We start from the raw sequence: 20,042 nt of genomic DNA on the forward strand, positions 1-20,042 counted from the left end.
TTATGTTTTGCATGATAATTATTCTTTATGTGTTAATAAGTGGTCATTATATTTGGAATATTTACATTTAGAGGTACTTTGATTTATTTTATTCTTTTTTTAGTTTTTAAAATATATTTGTATTGGCTCTCCTTAAGAGAGCTTGCTGAAGGGGTGGGGGTGGGGTATTCATCTTTGTATATGTTGTGAAGTGCATTTTATATGTATACCAATAATCTTTCAATAAATAAAGTTTGAAAAAGAAGTGCATCTGTATTTCACAGACAAGTCTAAGCAATTACGCAATGCACGGTGCACAGGAGCTCAAGGATGGCAGTTTTGTTTGAAGTACCTTAGGGATTGTTGTTCATTCAATAAACCTTTCGTTTCTGAATTACGGTTGAAGGATCATCACATTGCCTGTGAGAGGGAAAAAAAATCATTCGTTGTTTTTCATCCTCTGTCAAATGCAGCGCCAGTCAGTGTTAATTTATTTCAGTGTGGATTTGTCGAGAATCATGTTAGTAGATGATCTGCACCGATCATCATGGGACAGGAAGAGCGTGTGACAGTGGGATTGTATTAAACCTGGAGGAAATTTGTTCCAGTGTCTGTCTGTTACTTTTAATATAGTTTTGTGGATCGATCTCGGATTAATCTCATATCCCTTCCGGCGTTAAGCGCTGCAGCAAATGCGATACCTTTTATTTTAAACATTATTTAACTTCGTTCTGAAAAGTCCAGAACATTGGCATAACTTGTCCCAGTTACAGAGGAGACCGTTCTCCCACAAGACACTAATGCAGATTTAAGGGATTCCGCCACCCGCTCGGCCTCAGTGACATTTTCATGTGCTAATTTCCCATGATCCCTGATTCCCCTTTTGAACCATGAACCGTCCCTCTCTCGAGTATTGCACCTTATCTCTGATCTAGAGAGAAAAGTACAGTTTTGTTTTGATTCTGTATCTGCAGGTCAGAATACTGAGAACGAAGGATATATCTGATGCACGTCCAATTATTCCACTCCCTTCAGTCTTCCACTCGTTTCAATAATCTCACCCTCACTTTTCTAAAAAATAGTCCGTAGAATCCCTGATATGTCAAATGTTTCTCATGTGATATCACTTTCATTCCACAAATCAGTCCGCTGAATGTTTGCTGGACCCTCTTTGATGACAATGCATATTTCTTGAAATAAGAACTGCTTGTAAATCCAACTGCCGTATGACCAATGCCTCATCAATGCTCAAAATATATCATCTTTTTTTAATCTTCTCTACCTCTAGTAATGAACCAGACAATATGAGAACCCATCACGAACCATGCACGGCCATTCCCATTTCCCTTTGACACCTCCGATTTCTGAATCTATTCACCTGTAGAAATAGACTACACCTTTATTCGTTCCGCAAAGGTGCGTCATGGTACACATTTGCTCACTCGATTCCATCTCCAATTTTTTCTGAGTCGCCAAACGTAGTGAAATCTCTCATACTCAGACGTTACTGTACATTACCCGGCACTCTCCCTATTTTTATATCTTCCATCGACCTAGCGACAAATCAATCAATGCTGTAATCGAGCGTATTGACCTCTCGGGTGAACCTCTCGGGTCTCTGCAACACCTGTGTCACTGGGAACGGTTGTCGTGGGATAGCTAGCAAGATCATATTTTCGAAGGAGAGGTCATCGTTGATCCTTTCATCAATAGACATAACGTCGCCGTTCTTTTATGAGTGCCTACGTATTTCCTTTCTCCAGCGTTATCTCCATTTTCAATGTGAACAGTCTTTTTACTGACTGTTATTTTCCCATTTACGGCTTCAAGCTCTCACGCTCCTTCCTCCGCACACTTCTGCATCCCAACCTCAGCAATGCTGTACCTTCTTCATTACGTCACCTCTTTTCTAACATCTCCATCCTTCTTTTAAAATGCGGTTTAAATTCCCTCTTTTGCAGTCCAAATAAGCAGTCCAAAGAAAGCGCCTCGAATGGGAAACACCCACTGTTCATTTGTGGGCCTGATCCACTGATGTCCTGTCCGAATTTCTTTTTTTTCTTTTTAAAACATTGGCAGACCTTTCCTATTCTGGGTTGAAATTAACATGAAGTAAAATATTAGAGCTTAATTACTTTCTCTGTTCAAGTTTTATCGAACGATAAATATTTTACGAATATCAATGAGAAATTAGATCGGCCTTTAATTCAATGCCAAATTGTAAATCTCTGGGAGTGGATGGCTTTACGGTGGAACTTTATAAAAAAAAGTTTTAAAATCTAGTGAAATCCGGTGTCTGATAGGCACATCTCTTTAATGAATGTTGAATATAACATTTTGACTATGTTTTTGGCAAATAGGTTCGTGCATAACTTACCGAATTCGATTCATATTGATCAAACTCGCTTTATTAAAAGGTAAATATTCAGCAGACAATGTAGTCAAATTGATTGGTCTGATAAATGTTTCCTGGGAAGAATCCCACCTCTCTTTGTTTTTACCATTGGACGCTGAAAAATATTTTGATAGATTATAATGTTGTCTTTACTTAAAGTATTGGAAAAATTTCAGTTCGCAAAAATGTTCATTAGTTGGATTAAGACAATGTATAAATAAATTAAGGTGAGAGTGACTAATGGAGTTTATCAGAATCTTTTAATTTGGAGCGATCAACTAAACAAGGGTGCGCTAAGTCATCTGTTTTGTTTGCACTGGTGATTGAACATTTAGCATAATTAATAAAACAAAAGATCAAATAAAGTGAATCACATCAGTCGTAATAGAGCATAAGATTTACTTTTTTCCAGATTATATGTTGCTATATTTGACAGACCGAAAAGAGTCTTTGAAGGTGTTGCAGGAACGAATGTTACAGTAGGGGAGTTATCTGGTTATAAAGTGAATTGGAATAACAGTGAACTTATGCTATTGTCTGAAGCTGATTATTCTGAATGTAAAGGTCCAGTTGGGATTTAAGTGGTCAAATTGCATTAAATATTTAGGTATTAAAGTGAATAAAAATATAAATCAATTGGTGAATTTGAACTACTTACCATTATTGTCTGTGATAAAAGAGGATTTCAATAAATGGAAAGATTTGTCATTAACATTAGTAGGAAGAATGAATTGTATAAAAATGAATATGTTTCATTTATTCCAATTTTATTCAGAATATTCCTTGTAAGATATCGATGAGATTTTATAAAGATTTAAATGTGTGGGTGAGGAAGGTTTTGTGAAAGGGATAATTGGCGAGGGTTTCCATGCATACATTAACTTGAAAATATGAATTAGGTGGTATGGAACTTTAAACTTTTGTAAATTATTATTAGGCATTCCAATTGAAATCTATTAATAGATTGTTTAATTTAGATAGTGTCGTAACTTAGTTATATATAGAATAGAAGGGAATTAGACAGCACCGAAGGGACCATTTCATTTATGAATGCAATAGTAAAATTATTAATAGTCATAAATTGCCAGTTTTATTTCATTTGATAAATATGTAGGAAGAGATTATTAAAACTCTAGGACTCCCAGGTGGATTGTCTACATATACCACTTTGTTTGAGACTAAATGTCTACCCTTTATGATTGACTGCAACATCCTTAAAATTTGGGACTAGAAAGTAAAAAGAACGATAAGTGACTGTTTTAAGGTGAGTTGTTTTGTAACATTTGAAAGTTTGAAGGAAAATATATCAAATCCACATTAATACTCTTTTCTGTTACTATCAATTTAACTCAATGTTTCATGACTGCTTCGGGATATATCTGGATTTAACTAAGGAATCGACTTTTGTAGCATTGATCCGAGATGGAGGAAAAAGGGGGTTCATTTCAGAAATGTATAAATTGTTGCAACATATAATGTCTAAGATAGAATTGCATAAATTGAGACTTAAATGGGAGAAGAATCTGGGAGTTCAGTTTGTAATGGTGGAGGATGAATAGAGAAATTATGACAAATTTAGTCAATGTAATGTATAGATTAGTGAATTATAATTTTATATATCAATATTTTTCAATCCATAGCGTTTGAAAATATATAAACTTAGTGCTGCAGGGTTGTGTTTTCGATGTAACGAACAAAATGTACACTTTTCCATTTAGTTTGGTCTTGCAAAAATCTTAAGGATTTTGGACTAGATTAAGAAAGTGTTTGCAAATATTTTAAGAAAAAGTTTTTGTATAGATCCAACGATTTTTTTTAAATTTGGGAAGTCGTGAAACTGTGTTGATTTATAAATTAGATAAATGTCAAATGGCATTGTTGCAATTAACTTTGGCTGTAGCAAGGAAATGTATACTTGTTTCGTGGAAAGTTCAAATGGAGCATATTGTACAAAGATGGTATTCAGAAATGAGGTCTTGTATAGCAATGGAGAAGATAACATAATTTACGGATAAATATTGTATATTTTAAAAGATATGAAGCCCATATTTGGATTAATATAATTTCAAAATTTCATGTTGGTCTAGAATTCCGCTGGATCTCCTTACTAGATAGTTAATGAATGAGTTATTCTGCTTGTCTATTTATTTCTTAGCTCTTCTTGCTAGTTAGGATGATAGGTGGGTTAGAATTAAGTTAATCGGAAGGATGTGGTTTGGGGGAGGGAAAATAGGCGTTTTTTTTAGGATCTAGTTTCTTATAGATTGTATTCTCGGTATCCACGATGATTATGATAATTTCTCAATATTTTCTATTATGCAATTATGGTTATTACCCATTTTTCTAATGAATGAAATATTTTCAAAATGTTATATCAAACGACCAGAGTCCAACTATCTCACTAGGAGCTCATAAATTTGAAATCGTGTGCACACACTGGAAGAATTATTCCGCAATCCCCAATCGCCATTCTATGTCCTTCCTGCAGTGAATTTACTGGCGATTGCGATACTGACCCGGAGAAAGTGCGGCCTTTCCTCTTGCACCGTTCGCTATCTTGTGGCTATGGCCGGGGCGGATATGTTCCTCATCATCACTGAGGGCATTCTGAGTCGGCTGAAATATCATTACATTCCAGGGACTTTCCTAGACATCACTCCTGTCTGCAGTGCTGTCATTGTGCTGTGAAGCGCCGCCACCGACTGTCCTGTCTGGTTTAGCGCCACGTTCACCTTTGTTCAATTTGTTTTTATTTGTTGCCAGAAGTGGAAAAACAAATATTGCACTGGGAAAACTGCTGCTGTGGTTCTAACCACATCTGGCGTTCTGCTCTGTCTTAAAAACGTACCCGTGTACTTAAATTATGAGAAGGAATACATTATCGACAAAGTTTCCTGTTGGTGCGCTATCAAATCAAGCTATATCACTGAATCAGGATGGGTGGGATTTTATTCGTTCGATGTGGTTTGGACTCCTTCTCCCGCTGACATTGTCATTCTGCTCTGTAATTCTCTAACCGTCCGACACATTTTAGTCGCCAGTCGAGTACGCCAGGGGCTGACAGGTCAAAGTAAAGGGACAGAACGCCCTGACCAGAGATGGAGAGTAGGACCAGGTCTGTGATTTTAGTACTCGTACTTTCCTGCAGCCTGATACTCCTTTGGATGACCAATATCGTGGACTTCTTCTATTATCAATCGACTGGAAGCGGGTTCGAATTCATTGATTTTTTTCTTGTTTTAAAAAAACGTTGCATATTTATTGATAAATGTCAATTGCTGCACTAAAACCTTTGTTAACATGGCGACTCAGTCCAGGGTACGAGATCAGATGAAATATCCAGTTATCTTCCTCCTTCAGTTTATCCATAAAGCCAAACGGAGGTGTCAACATTATCTGCACACGCTGGGTAACCATCAGAACTGAAATATCCTCGCATTTTCAGGTACACCAACCAGTGAGCCGAGACCGGATGTTTGATGCATTTGGCACTCATTCAGGTAAAGCACGCGATATACCCCGACTAGACCGTTTACGGGATCCGGGAAATGCAACCACTGGCAGAATTCGCTCTCACCCCACAGATATTATAAGAAGCCACATCCAGAATATGTTGAGCAGCGTTCTGCACTCCCTATTTTTTTGAATATTTTTTTTTATTTTCCAAGACTCAGTAAGACAAAAAATAGTTTATTTCCAAACTTTTATATAACGCACAGTCAGTTTTTCCCCTTCTTACCCCCAACCCCACCCAATGCCCAAATACCATATAAATAAAATTATATGTATTTTACAAATACACATCGCAGAACTACGGGTGTCATCAACTACCCTTGAGATAAACTGAAGAATCACTAAAAAAACAGGTTGTATTAAAACGGGTAAGTTTAAGATAAAGAAGATCGTCGTCTGCACCACGTCCAATCTCTTTCAGCGGAATTGTTTCCCTGCTGGGAAACGGATTGTTTAATTTCATTTGTTCAAAAAATAATTAAAAGTTACAAAGAAATTAAGGGGTATGTGATCGGGAATAAAGAGCACAAAATTAGCTTGTTTGCGGATGATGTTATAGTATGTTTAACAAATCCAGTGATATTGTTAAATTAGTAGAATACGAGATAAATTGAATATGGATTCGAATCGGGTTATAAAGTTAATGTTGATAAAAGTGATGAGAAGCCTATGGTTAATATTGATTATTCACAATGTAATTGATTGACAAAATTGAAGTGGCAAAAAGCAGCAATGAAATATTTCAGAATGAAAATTGATAGAAATATGAATAACTTACTGAAGTTATATTATTCACGTCTATTAAAAAATAGAAGATCTAAGAAGTTGGAAAGATTTATCAATAACGTTAATAGGACGTGCGAATTGTATTAAGGAAAATACATTTTCAAGAATTTAATATTTATTTCACTCATTACACATTCATGGGCCAGAAACATTTTTTTTCAGAGTTCGAATAAAATTATAAGAGAATTTATTTGGAAAGGTAAAATGTCAAGAATTGTTTTTGAAAGGTTAACATGGAAATTTGATAAGGGAGGGACAAATGACCGAATTTTAAATATAATTATAAAGGATATCATTTAAGAGTTTTGTCCTCCTTTTATCAAATGGGTGAGAAAATACATTGGTTGCAGATTGAAATGAACAAAATTGGAAAAACTATCCGAGAACAAATTTTATATAAATGGAATAGTGAACTGTTTAAACGAAATATGGATGTACCAATTTTTAAACATATAATGAAAATATGGAATGGGATTCATAGAGGGAAGATAAAAATCTATTAACTATCTAGCATGTTCTTAAACAAAGTCAAAATTCCTTTCAATTTGAATAATTCTTTATATTTTAATTGGTATAGTTAAGGAATATAGATGATAAAATATTGTTCTTTTGTATTTTTTAACATTAGAAATTAAATATAAATATAATGTACAAAATAATAAAATTTTTGCATATTGTCAATTAAAATCATATTTTAAAAATAAATTATGAACAGGTTTGTGTCTTCCAGAACAAAGTCAAGCAGTAGGTATAATAATTATTATTATCAATAAATGTATTACAAATATGTATATTCTTTGGCTTGGCTTCGCGGACGAAGATTTATGGAGGGGGTAAAAAGTCCACGTCAGCTGCAGGCTCGTTTGTGGCTGACAAGTCCGATGCGGGACAGGCAGACACGATTGCAGCGGTTGCAAGGGAAAATTGGTTGGTTGGGGTTGGGTGTTGGGTTTTTCCTCCTTTGCCTTTTGTCAGTGAGGTGGGCTCTGCGATCTTCTTCAAAGGAGGTTGCTGCCTGCCAAACTGTGAGGTGCCAAGATGCACGGTTTGAGGCGTTATCAGCCCACTGGCGGTGGTCAATGTGGCAGGCACCAAGAGATTTCTTTAGGCAGTCCTTGTACCTTTTCTTTGGTGCACCTCTGTCACGGTGGCCAGTGGAGAGCTCGCCATATAACACGATCTTGGGAAGGCGATGGTCCTCCATTCTGGAGACGTGACCCATCCAGCGCAGCTGGATCTTCAGCAGCGTGGACTCGATGCTGTCGACCTCTGCCATCTCGAGTACTTCGACGTTAGGGGTGTAAGCGCTCCAATGGATGTTGAGGATGGAGCGGAGACAACGCTGGTGGAAGCATTCTAGGAGCCGCAGGTGGTGCCGGTAGAGGACCCATGATTCGGAGCCGAACAGGAGTGTGGGTATGACAACGGCTCTCTATACGCTTATCTTTGTGAGGTTTTTCAGTTGCTTGTTTTTCCAGACTCTTTTGTGTAGTCTTCCAAAGGCGCTATTTGCCTTGGCGAGTCTGTTGTCTATCTCATTGTCGATCCTTGCATCTGATGAAATGGTGCAGCCGAGATAGGTAAACTGGTTGACCTATCTCCTGCTTTGCGGAAACTGCCAAAATGTTTGGCCTGGAAGTCAGCCTGAAGAAAACTGAGGTCCTCCATCAGCCAGCTCCCCACCATGACTACCAGCCCCCCCACATCTCCATCGGGCACACAAAACTCAAAATATGTATATAAAATTGAAAGAAACTAAAAGAAAAATGATTTATATAAATCAAAATTGCAATGGGAGTAAGATAAAAAAATATCCACATTCAGGAGGCAATATGCTCAAAATTGTGCCAAGAGAGTGTGGCAAATACAGTTAATGCTAGATATTAAATGGTTCAATATAATTTCCTTCATCAATTATATTACACTCCACATAAATTTAATGGACCTAATTCTAATTATCTAAATATGTGTTTTCGACGTAAAAATATATAGGGACCTTTTTATAACTGACATTAATTAATTTCATTTCACTAACTGTACACATAGTCTTATATTAAAATTTATAGATCCTTCTCTCACTTACACTTAGATTTATACAAGTCTAGTTTAATCTTCTCTTACAATGGACAATAGACAATAGGTGCTGGAGTAGACCAACTGGCCCTTCGTGCGAGCACCATCGTTTATTGGACCATGGCTGATCTTTCCATTCAAATAACCAATCCCAGCTTATCCCCATAACCCTTAACTCGCCTGCCCACAAGAGACTTATCCAAGTCTCTGTTGCATCTATCCAACATACACACCCCCACTACCTTCTGGGAAAATGTATTCCACAGACCCACAAAACTTCTCATTTCTGTGTTAAATGGCCTTCTGTGTATTCTTAAACTATGCCCTCTAGTCCTAGACTCACCCATCATTGGGAAGTTGTACTCTGATTTCACTCTGTCAAGCCCTTTAATAAATCTAAACACTTCAATCATGTCTCCCCTCATCCTTCTAAACTCCGTCGCATATAATCCAAGTATTTCTAATCTATCCACATATGAAAATTCTGCCATCCCAGAAACTAACAATGTAAACCTGTGCTACACTCCCGCTATAGCTAATATGTTAATTTTTAAATATAGAAACAAGAATGGGATGCAAATCTCCAGGTGAGTTCTCATCAGGGCCCTGTACAACTGCAGGAGGGCTTCTCTACTGCTATGCTCCAATCCCATCTTCATGAAAGTCAACATACCATTTGCATTCTTCACCGCTTGTTGAACCTCCACACTAATTTTCAATGACTGGTGAACAGGTACGCCCAGATCTATTTGTATTAACCTACTCTCTAGTTTAACACCATTTAAATAATATTCTGCTCTCTTGTTACTGCCTCCAAAATGGGCAACCTCGCATTTGCTCACATTATACTTGATCTGCCATCTCTCCATCGAATCCCCAAACCTGTCCAAATCCCTTTGTAATTTTCTGGCATCCTCCTCGCTCTTTACACTTCCACCCAGTTAAGTGTCATCTGAGAATTTGCATATGTAGTTATTAATCCCCTCATCCAAATCATTCACATACATGATAAACAACTGAGGGTCCAACACCAACCCCTCCGGGACACAACTCATCACATTCTGCCATCCAGAAATGACCTGTTTATCCCAACTCTTTGTTTCAAATTTCTCAACAAATTATGTACATATTACAGCACCGCACCCCTGATACCATGCTCCTTGATTTTGCAAACAAGCCTCCTGTGTGGGATTTTAGCGAAGGCTTTCAGAAAGTTGAGTCACCCAACATCCACTGGCTCTTCTGAGTCCACCCTGTTTTTTACATCCTCGAATAATCCCAGGAGATTAGTCAAGCAAGAATTTCCTTTAAGGAACCCATGCTTACTAGCACCTATACTAGTATTCCTTCATAAGTCTTTTGATATTTCTCCTTTTATGATGGATTCCACTATCTTCCCCACCACCGACATCAGGTTGACTGGTCTATAATTTCCCATATTCTCTCCCCCTCCCTTCTTAAAAAGTCGTAAAACATCAGCTACACTACAGTCTGCAGGAACTTTGGAAAATGTCAACTGGTGCTTCCACAATTTCTAGAGTAATCTCTCAAAGGACTCTGGGATGCAGCCCATCAGGCTCAAAGGATTTATCAGGCCTCATTTCTAACAATTTCCTCACAACCACCTGCTTTTGGATCTGAATATCCATCAAATTCTCTGTTTACTTTGCTAGTTTCGCCAAGTCTCGAGATACTCCTTGACCCTTACCTCTTAACTGATCATAACATATAATCTCCACGGTGAAAACAGATGCAAAGTATTTGATAAATACCTCAGATATTTCCAAATTCCCATTGATAATTTCACCTTTCTCTTTTCACAAGGGCCCAATTTGTCCCTAACCAATTTCTTCCTTTTAACATATCTTTAGAAGCTTTTGCTATCCCACTTTATATTACTTACCAATTTACTCTTGTCCTTCATTGTCTCCTACCAAATTACTTTCTTAGTTTCTCTCTGTAATATCAAAAGGCGTCCCAATCGTTTGACCTCCCACTCCTCTTTGCCAACTTAGACTTATTTATTTTAAACTTGATCTCCTTTGTCAGCCACAGCTTCCATTTGCTCTTTGTAGAGCCTTTCCACCTCTCTGCGATGAATATATACTGAATCCTGTGAAAAAATGTCCAGAAATACCTTCTATTTTTGCCCAGTTGTCCTCCCATCCAGAATGTCTTTCCGTTTTATTTTGGCTAGCTCCTAGATGTATAGTCACCTTTATTGAGATGCAGCATTAATGTTTCTGATTTCTTTTCGTCTCCATTTCAATTAGTAGATTGGAAGTAATCATATTATGGTCTCTATTACCTGATGGCACCCCTACCTCGAGGTCCCTTATTAATTGCACGTCATTACACGGAATCAAGTCCAGAATTGAATTCCCCCTGGTAGGTTCCATCACAAGCTGTTCCAAGAATGCATCTCGGAGATATTAAATGAACTCATATTCTAGTTTTCCAACACCGACTTTATTTTCCCAGTCCACCTGTAAGGTGAAGTCACCCATAGCTATTGTGTCACTACCACTGTGAAATGTCGATTTTAAATCTTTATTTATGCTGATTCCCACATATGAGCCACTGTTCGGAGATCTGTATATAATCACCATTATGGTTCTTTTGCCTTTGCAATTTTTCATCTCTATCCAAACTGACCCTACTCCACCTTATTCAATGTCTTTCCTTTCTATCGCCTGATAGAGCAACCCACCTCCTCTAGCTATTTTTCTGTATTTTCGATAAGACATATATCCAGGAATATTAATTACCCAATCCCGTCTCTTCTGCAGCCTTGTCTCCGTAACTCTGATAACATCACAACCTTCGATGTCCATTTTGACCTCCAGCTCATCCATTTATTTCTTCTACTCCGGGCATTCATATACAATAGCTTGAAACTGTACCACCCTAATCTCTTCAATTTGCTACCTGACACGTCTCTGAAATTCTACTATCCATCTTTGTACCCTCCGGCTTTGAGGGTACACAGTCTATTGGGACTGCCCCTATATTCTCCTTCCTATCCATTTCCCTATCAGTATGGTTCCCCTCCCCCTGCCGATTCAGTTTAAAACATATCCAACAGCATTATTAAACCTTTTTACAGGCATATTTTCCCCTTTGGATTTAGGTGCAACCCATCCTTTCTGTCAAGGTCATGTCTCTTCAACAAGAGATCCGAATAATGCTTGAACCTGAAAATTTGCACACTGCACTATTCTTCCAGCCATACATTTAACTTACTACTTTTATTTCATTCTTGCCCCTTCCTGCATGCAGCACAGGTAACAACATTGGGATTATGACCCTGGATGTCATGCATTTTAATCTCCATCCTAGCTATCATTACTCCTTCTTCATGATCTTCTCTCTTAATTTGTCAATGTCATTGCACTCCACGTGTACCAGGAAATCCGCATGCTAAGACATTTCTCTCAGAAGACCATGAACCCTGTCTGAGATATCACGCAGTCTGGCTCCTGGAAGGCAACATACCATGTAAGAATACTTGTCGGATGCGCAGAAACTTCTGTCTGTTCCACTGATGATGGAGTCCCAAATGACCACCTTGTCCCTCTTCCTTCCATTCCGCACCGCTGGCTCCCTTGACCCAATCTCCAACTGGCCATCTTCCTCAACATCATCCAAAACAATATATTTCTTGCTAAAAGGAGTAGCTACTGGAGTTTTCTCCACTGACTGAGAAACCTTCCTCCCACCTTTGACAGTAGTCAATTTACCTGACTCCCACAGACTGGGGATAATCACCTGCTTGGAAGGCAAGTCGATAACTTCCTGACTTTCCCTAATTAAGCCTCAGATCATCACGTTGAAACTTCAGTACGTTAATTTTATCTTATAACATTTGTGTCCCTCTACACCCATTGCATGCATGCACTCTGGGGAGGTAAAGGTCCTCTCAGTTGTCTGTCACTTTACCTGATGAGCAATCGTTACTCAAGATGTAACTGCAGATCAGAACCCTGGTTTCTTAGAAACTTTACCTCGTTGCACTTGGCAAAGTTATGACCACTTGGGAGCGAGGGGCTCCTCCATGGTACCCACATCTGGCATCTTGAACCAAATACTAAAACAATAGGAATGTCTCAGATCTTCAATGGAAAACTGATCGATGAAGTGAAAATAAGAAAGCTCACCTTTCTACTAGCTTTCTTTCGACGAAGCCTGATATGCCAAAGCCTGCAAGTCTCACTGCTTCTCTGCACCACGGACTTGCCTGGGCCACGCTCTAGCTAGCAGCTCCCTGTGCCTCCGCTCTTATTTATTGGCCCACGAAACAATTGACCTATTGGCCAATAAACATTTTTTTATTAAACCTAGTCCACTAAATGCCCTGAGAAAAATATCTCTTACCTGCTCACTTCTTCCTTCCTCTCATCCCACGAGTGTTTGAACAGGCCCCAGTCAAAGCCTGCATGCATCTCAGAAATAAACGCTTTTTCCCCTCTAAAATCACAAATTAGTTTAGTTAGACCGGGTAAAACCAAATTCTATCCAAGGTTTTACATTTAATAACGCATGTACTTGATAATAGGCGAATAAAGAATTTTGTAACATCCCAAATTTTTCTCCAAATCGAGCAAAAGAAAGAAACACAACTGCATAAAAAAATCCTCTTCCAATTTAATGCCCTTCAATTCCCAAGCTTTCATATATGATTATTCACTGAGAAAGGGATTTTTGTATTCTGATATAATGGAATCTTAGCTGAAAATTTATTTTTGCATGCTATATTTTTATCTCTTTTATACCAGACATCCATCAAATATCTCAGCACTGCCAACTTATACTTTTGTAAATAATATGGATTCCATTTGATGTACATTAAATTCAGAAATCTGTGCGAAATCAATATTAGCCCATATGGGAGGATGATCAATATCAAATATCCTATTAATGAATTTTAATTGTGCTGCTTCTTAATAATTCTGAAAATCTGGTAATTGAAGTCTTCCTAACTCATATCACCATGTCAATGTTTGTTAAGAGACACTTGATAATTTCCTATTCCTTAAGAATCATCGTACTGCTGCATTTAATTCTTGAAAATAATATGTGATATTGAACAAGGAATAGATTGGAAAATATATTGAATCGGAGGAAATATATTTATGTTAAAGTAATGTCCTCTTCCTATTATAGTTGAGGCAATTCCTTTCATTTATTCAAATCAAACTTAATCTTATTTAATAGAGGTATGTAATTAAATTTATATAAATGTTGATAGTCAATAATCACTATTACACCTAAATATTTAATTTTATTAGATCATCTAAAATTCATAATCTGTTTACAATCGGAATAATCCTCATCAGAAATTGTTAATATCTCAATCTTATGCCAGTGAAATTTATAACTGGCAAATTCTTCTTATTATTTCAAAAGATTATGAAGTTGCACCAGGGAGTTTCGAGGATGTGTTAAATATATTAACATATCATCAGCAATCAAGTTAAGTTTATACTCATCCTCAATAACATTAAGTCCCTTAATATTCTTCTTTCTTTGGCATGGCTTCGCGGACAAAGATTTATGGAGGGGTATGTCCATGTCTGCTGCAGACTCGTTGGTGACTGGCAAGTCCAATGCAGGACAGGCAGGCATGGTTGCAGCGGTTGCAAGGGAAAATTGGTTGGTTGGGTTTGGGTGTTGGGTTTTTCATCCTTTGTCTTTTGTCAGTGAGGTTCCCTCTGCGGTCTTCTTCAAAGGAGGTTGCTGCCCGCTGAACTGTCAGGCACCAAGATGCATGTTTGTAGGCGATATCAGCCCACTGGCGGTGGTCAATGTGGCAGGCACCAAGAGATTTTTTAAGCAGTCTTTTTACCTCTTCTTTGGTGCACCTCTGTCTTGGTGGCCAGTGGAGAGCTCGCCATATAACACGATCTTGTGAAGGCGATGGTCCTCCATTCTGGAGACGTGACACACCCAGCACAGTTGGATGAACTGCAGCGTGGATTCGATGCTTGCAGACTCTGCCAGCTCGAGTACTTCGATGTTGGTGATGAAGTCAATCCAATGAATGTTGAGGATGGAGTGGAGACAGCGCTGATGGAAGCATTCTAGGAGTCGTAGGTGATGCCGGTAGAGGACCCATGATTCAGAGCCGAACAGGAGCGTGGATATGACAAGTGATCTTTGTGTGTTTCTTCAGGTTGTTGTTTTTCCAGACTCTTTTGTGTAGTCTTATGAAGGCGCTGTTTGCCTTGGCGAGTCTAATGTCTATCTCTTTGTTGATCTTTGCATCAGATGAAATGGGGAAGCTGAGGTAGGTAAACTGGTTGACCGTTTTGAGTTTTGTGTGCCCGATGGAGATGTGGGGGTCTACTAGGCATGGTGAGGAGCTGGCTGATGGAGGACCTCAATTTTCTTCAGGCTGACTTCCAGGACAAACATTTTGGCAGTTTCCGCCAAACAGGACGTCATACGCTGGAGAGCTGGTTCTGAATGAGCAACTAAAGCGGCATGATCTGCAAAGAGTAGTTCACAGATAATTTGCTCTTGTGTCTTGGTATGAGCTTGCAGGCGCCTCAGATTGAAGAGACTGCCATCCGTGCAGTACCGGATGTAAACAGCATCTTCATTGTTGAGGTCTTTCATGGCTTGTTTCAGCATCATGCTGAAGAAGATAGTAAAAAGGGTTGGTGCGAGGATGCAGCCTTGCTTCATGCCGTTGTCAATGAAGAATGGTTCGGAGAGCTCATTGCTGTATCTGACCAGACCTTGTTGGTTTTCGTGCAGTTGGATAACCATGTTGAAGAACTTGGAGGTGGGGGGGGGGGATCCGAGGCACTCTAGTATTTGTCAAAGCCCTTCCTGCTAATGGTGTCGAAGGCTTTGGTAAGGTCAACAAAGGTGATATAGAGTCCTTTGTTTTATTCTCTGCACTTTTCTTGGAGCTGTCTGAGGGCAAAGACCATGTCAGTAGTTCCTCTTTTTGTGCGAAAGCCACACTGTGTTTCTGGGAAGACATTTTCGGTGACACTAGGTAGTAGTCTATTAAGGAGAATCCGTGCGAATATTTTGCCTGCAATGGAGAGCAGCGTGATTCCTCTGTAGTTTGAGCAGTCTGATTACTCGCCTTTGTTTTTGTACAGGGTGATGATGATGGCATCACGAAGGTCCTGAGGCAGCTTTCCTTGGTCCCAGCAGAGCATGAAAAACTCATGCAATTTGGCATCCAGAGGTTTGCCACGAGCCTTCCAGACCTCTGGGGGATATTCCATCCATACCTGCTGCTTTGCCACTTTTCAGTTGTTCAATTGCCTTATATGTCTCTTCTCGGGTAAGGACCTCATCCAGCTCTTGACTCAAGGGCTGTTGAAGGAGCTGGAGCAGGGCGGATTCTTGGACTGAGGAGTTGGCACTGAAAAGAGATTGGAAGTTTTCTGACCATCGATTGAGGGTGGAGATCTTGTTGCTGAGGAGGGCTTCGCCATCTGAGCTGCACAGAGGGCTTTGGACTTGGGGTGAGGGGCTGTACATAGCCTTTAGTGTCTCATAAAAACCTCTGAAGACGCCAATGTCAGCGCTAAGCAGAGTTCGTTTGGCGAGGCTAGTCCACCACTCATTTAGGATCTCCCAGAGTTTGTGCTGAAGATGGGTGCATGCGAGACAGAAGGCTAATTTTTTCCTCTGGCCAGGAAGGCTTTGCAAGGTGAGCCTGGTGGGCAGATCGCTTCTTTGCCAGCAGCTCCTGGATTTCCTGGTTGTTTTTGTCAAACCTGTCCTTGATTTTCCTGGAGGAGAAGCCCAGTACCTCTTCAGTGGAATGCAGTATGGCAATTTTCATCTGATCCCAGAGGGTTTCAGGAGACATGTCCGTGAGGCAGTTTGCATCCTCGAGCTTTGCTTGGAGGTTTGCCTGGAAGTTTCCTCTCACTTCGTCTGACTGCAAGTTTCCAACATTGAACCTCTTTCTGGGGGCTCCACTGTTCTTGAACTTTGGCTTGAAGTGAAGGTTGAGCTTGCAGCGAACAAGACGGTGGTCAGTGTGGCATTCCGTGCTGGGCATGACCCTGGTGTGGAGCACATCTCGTTTGTCTCTTCCTAGCACCAGAACGTATTCCAGGAGGTGGCAGTGTTTGGATAGGGGATGCATCCAGGTAGTCTTCAGGCTGTCTCTCTGGTGGAAAACGGTGTTAGTAATGACAAGCCGCTGTTCTGCACAGAGCTCCAACATGAGGCGCCCGTTGTAATTGCACTTGCTGACACCATGCTTGCCAAGGATTCCTGGCCAGGTTTCTGAGTCTTTGCCAATGCAAGCATTGAAGTCACCAAGGATGACAACCTTGTCGGCTGTAGGGGTGCATTGCATGAGGTTGCACAGATCAGTGTAGAACTTGTCCTTTTCTGCTGGTTCCGCCTGAAGGGTTGGAGCATAGACACTGAGGAGAGTGATGCATCGCATGTTTTGAAGGGGGAGTCGCATGGACATAATCCATCAGGGTTGCCTGTCAGGAGGTTTTCGAGTTTGGAGGCAATGGAGTTCTTGACCATGAAGCCAACACCAGATAGGTGTCGTTCAGCCTGAGACTTTCCAGACCAGTAGAGGGTGTAGCCCGTGCAATGTTCTTGGAGCCTGCCTACATCTGCAAGGAGGACTTCGCTGAGAGTGGCTATGTTGATGTACAGTCTGAGGAGTTCATGTGCGATGAGGGCAGACTGATGTTCAGGTCGGTGGCTGTCAGCCTTGTCTAGCATGGTTCTGATGTTCCAGCATATTAGCTTGAGTTAGTGTGCATCTTTTGAGGGGGAGGACGTGGACATGTCCTCGGGCCTGCACAAAGAAGCTTTTAGGTGGAGTGCAGTGTGCGCAGTACTGTCCCCACCCTTTACACCCATGGTTCATGTGCCATGGCCAAGCAAGCTGGGATGTGGCAGAGAGGTCCTTGGGTCGTAGGTTTTATATTGGAGAGTCCTTCTCCTATGCAAGTTGCTTAACTGGGCTGAAGAGGCCTGCCTCCCCTTTTAGGTCAAACCATGTCTGGAGATGTACGACCACTGTCCACAGTTTTGGAGTGGTGCGCCCTGGAATCGGCCTGTGTGTATTTACTCCTACCTTAATATTAATATCCTGTCTAATAACTTGGGCCAATAATTCTATAACCAATGCAAATTAGGCCGGTGACAATGGCAGCCCTGAATTGTTGATCGAGCAAAGTAAATACCAATGACAACTGTCCATTTGTCACCACCCAAGCAGAATTTTTATATAAAGTCTTCAACCAAAAATAAAGCGTTGTCCAAATTTAAATGTTTCTTACACTTTAAATAAATAATTCCACTCAACACGATGAAAATACTTTTCAGCGTCGAATGCTACTATCATTGTTTGGTTGAGTTGCTTTCTTGAGGCATCAATTATTGTAATCAATTTAACAATATTATCGGTTTAGTATCGATTCTTAATAAAACCCGCTTGATCTACACGTGCCAATTGTGGTAAATATTTAGCAAGTCTATCAGCTAATTCCATAGCTACAAATTTGTAGTAAAGGAATCGTTCTATATGAGGACATTTTTAGTGGATCTCTGTCTTTCTTTGGAATAAATGAATTAACACCCTGGAGAAAGACTCCAGGAATAAACCCATTTCCGTAGTTGGCTTCAACACATCCATAAACATAGGAAGTAATAAATCATAGAATTCTTTTGTAAAGCTCAATTTTAAATCCATCGTCCCCTGTATATTTCCCACTAGGCATAGTTTGTTATACCTCTTAAACTCTAGCTCAGTAAAAGACAAAAACAATCAAATTCATTCACATCTTGGAGATCTACTAAAAGTTAACGTGGGATATCTACCTCAAACTCTATGCTGTCATTGCTGCCTTTGGAATTCCTGGTTCATTAATGCAAGATTCAATTTGGGTAAATCTGTGGGAATATTTTACAATTGTTTTTTTAGACATGGCGGAACACTGAAATATTCATACTTTTGACGTAATGAAGTTGAGAGCTCAATAGATTAATTGAGCAAGGCAGAGTGCACGATGGAATTAACATGGATATGTGTGATCAGAATAGTTAGCAGTTTTGACCGCATACACAGTCTAGAGCGAATTGCCTGTCTACATTCTGTACAATTCTTTGATTTCTCTATTAGATCAAAAGACTCATGAAATCTATAAGAAAGTACAAATTATGACAATTTCCTCGAAGGAGGGAACTGAAAATGGACGATGACAGACGACTGGGCAGAGAATCAGAACAGAAAATGTAATGTATAATTTCACAACGATGTGAAACGAGGTGGCTTTGAGAAAAAATGAACAATGAGATTTTGTCAGTTGATATTGATTTTGTGCATGGGAACGAAAAATTGAAACAGTTACACGTGAGGGTGTATGTGTTTCTGTCTGTATGTGTGTGCGAGTACCAAAGTGTGATATATGTGTACGTGCGTGCGAGCTTGTGTGTGTGTGTGGGGGTGGGGGGGTGTTGGGTGTGCGTGCATGGGTGGATGCATGCCATTGAATGAAAGTGGAATATTCAATGAATTAAGATGTTTCTTTTGATATTTATGATGGTTAACGACCTGCTGAGTTTTGTGATTGGTAATATATCCGCCGGAAACTCTCCACCACTGCAGAATTGGATTTTTTATGGTTTGCTTTGTTTTAAATGCGTACTTATTTAAAATTTAATATCTGAAGTCATTGTCATTCACGCCACACCTGTTTTCCCTTGGTTAAGTTATTCACCCTAAGTCAAAGTTTATAAATTTTGTCATAATAAATTTTATTTTTTAGCATTTAAGGTTGTGTAATGCTTATATTTTATTTCTTAATGCTTTGTATTAATTATAGCCGAAAAGATGACCTTTGGCACTTTGGACTTCATAAATCAATGTTTTAAGTGTAGGAGTTGGGATGTTAAGATAAAGATGTAATAAACTATAATGCGGCAAATTTAGGGGCTTTGCGTACCTTCATTCCTCGATGCAGGGCTCAGGTACGAAATGTTGGTTATGTATCTTTCTATTTAAATTACATTGTTGGACCAGCTGAGTATCAAAAATTATGCTGGGAATATATACATTAAATAAAAGGAGGGATTTACCACTGAGATATCGTCAGCTACAAACCAGAGGACATGGGTTGAGAATGAAAGGGGAGAGTTTAATGGGGATATTCTTAGGAATTTCTTCACATGGGGATTGGTGGGGAGATAGGGCGAGTTGCCAATTGAAGTGGTGATATCGGGATCAATTTAATATTTTAGAAATTTCTTGGAAATAATCATGGGCGAGATGGGCATGTAGGGATATGTACTA

General features: G+C 39.5%; 1 long non-coding RNA gene across 1 annotated transcript in view; it reads right to left on the reverse strand.

Moving 5' to 3' along the window:
• Nucleotides 1-227: 227 nt before the first annotated feature.
• Nucleotides 228-20,042, reverse strand: part of LOC138760022 (uncharacterized) — a 31,490-nt gene continuing 11,675 nt past the window's right edge. The window contains exons 2-3 of the long non-coding RNA XR_011355335.1: nucleotides 13,121-13,213; nucleotides 228-399 (exon numbers count right to left, since the gene is read on the reverse strand). This is a non-coding gene — a long non-coding RNA (uncharacterized lncRNA). The remainder of the gene's footprint in view (nucleotides 400-13,120; nucleotides 13,214-20,042) is intronic.

Source organism: Narcine bancroftii, chromosome 4 (assembly GCF_036971445.1).
Source record: "Narcine bancroftii isolate sNarBan1 chromosome 4, sNarBan1.hap1, whole genome shotgun sequence".
NCBI lineage: Eukaryota > Metazoa > Chordata > Chondrichthyes > Torpediniformes > Narcinidae > Narcine > Narcine bancroftii.